Consider the following 2,043-nt stretch of genomic DNA (forward strand, 5'->3'; position numbering starts at 1 on the left):
GATCTGAATGTAGACTAAGCTATTCATGTTGATGATGTAGTTTGTCTTTAAAGTTCCAGCCTCATAGATTAGGGGATTTGTTTCAAATCCTAGATATCACATTCATTTATGTGTTTTTCTCTACAATATTTAACTGAAAGATTTATATAAAAACGAAGATGAGAAAAATAACATTTTTAGCTCAATATATTATAAAAATATAGTTTAACTCAAGATCTAATTTGTCACTCTCTCTTTATCTTTCTATATCCCCAGAAATATTTCAAATTTAAACTATTGGGTCCCTTGGGAAAGGATGAGCCGCAAGGCAGACTCTGAACATATAAGCAGGTATTTGAATGTAGGGTCAGGTCTGTTCCACACTCCAGGAGGTAGATACATGACAGAAGAGGAAAGACACAGGCCAGCATTGCCTTCGAAATCATCTTCATGAGCCACATAGCACCAGTAGAATAATAGACTCCCCTTGGGTCACAGGGAATGAGTGTGAGAGTGAAGAGGGAGCCCCGAGTGTTTTACTGCTGCTTCATCCCTCAAGCAGAACTGAATGCCACCCCAAAAAATAAATGAATAAAGCAGAAAACATATACCCTCGGGTAAAGTGTTAAAACTGGTTCACTTCCATGCAACCCGACCCAACAAACACTGAATAAGCGGCGTCCTAAAAGACAAAACCTTTCTATCCAAGCCTTTCATTACTTTAACAGTGCAGTGTAAACATTTCACGCTCTCAGTACATGAAGAAGGAGAGGGGAACAAACAGACAAGGAAAAGAATGGGGCAGGGGTTGGTAGTGGATGGAGGAGGAAGTGATCATGGGGAACTATCGGGTATAATCTTGTGTTTACAACAATAGGGATGGGCAACACTGGTACATGTATGAATAGAAGGAAACAGTTTGATATTCTCTTTTTAAATATTGCTTCAACAAGTTATTGGTAATTCCAGATCGGTACAAGGAGAGTCTATTCAAGGGCACTAGCAGAGCAGACCAAGATGAACTCAGTTCACTTGAAGCCTGGGGTGCTCAAAACTATATAGAGGAGAGTGGCTACATCTCAAAGGCCTCCTGCGTTTGATCGCCATTTCCTAAAGAAAAAGTTGGGCTTTCTTCATTTTTTTTTTTTATTCTTTAAATTTGAGGCAGTTTTAAAACTTAAAGTCTTTATCAAAATTAAAACTTTGAACCCAAAGGCCAAAGCTGAAGAAATCAAAACCTGATTGTCTCACTCTAGTTAGGATAACTATTATCAAAATACTAAGAGAAAAAATGAGAGTGATGGTACGGAGAAAAGAAACTCTTGTACACTGTTTATAAGTAGGTAAATAAAGCCCTTATAGAGTTCAGTATGGACTTTTTTCATAAAAGTTCCCTATAATCCAGTATTTCATGCCTAGCATTATGTCCAAAAGAAATTATTTCATCGCCCAACAATAATATTAGCCTTCCTGGTCTCTTGTGGTGCTATCCACAGAGGCTCACACATGGGATCAGTGTATGCATCCAATCAGTACACCTCTGGGCAAAGGAATTCTGATATATGCGTACAATGGAATATTGTTCACTCTGTGACTTGGAGTGAAAATGGATACAAAGGATTCATACAGGTGGTTTCCAAATAAAACAAGTTACAAGAGGACAAGGACTCTGTGTCCTTTCTTGTGGAACAACTAATATCCCCAAATGAAAAAAGAAAGGAATAAACTGAAAGAAGAATATAAGTAAGGGACAGGTGGAAGGAGAGAGAGGTAGAGTAGGTTCAGCAAGCAGGGCATGTTTGATTCAGGTGTGGAAACGCCACACTGAATACATTAATGCATACAGTTAACACATGATCAGAAAAATTAAGTTCACTACCACCATTGCCTTCTGCCATACCGACAGAAACTGCCATATGGTACCACTATCTTCCTTGATGATCGAATTTCAAAGAGATTCTTCCTAAGTCCTTCAAAAAGATAGTTTAAGGCTGACAAACAAGGACAAGTTTTCAGAAAAAAAAAAAAATGTTTACATCTTTGACACAGAGAAACGAAACAGCT

This window comes from Mus pahari, chromosome 13 (genome assembly GCF_900095145.1).
Source record: "Mus pahari chromosome 13, PAHARI_EIJ_v1.1, whole genome shotgun sequence".
Lineage (NCBI taxonomy): Eukaryota > Metazoa > Chordata > Mammalia > Rodentia > Muridae > Mus > Mus pahari.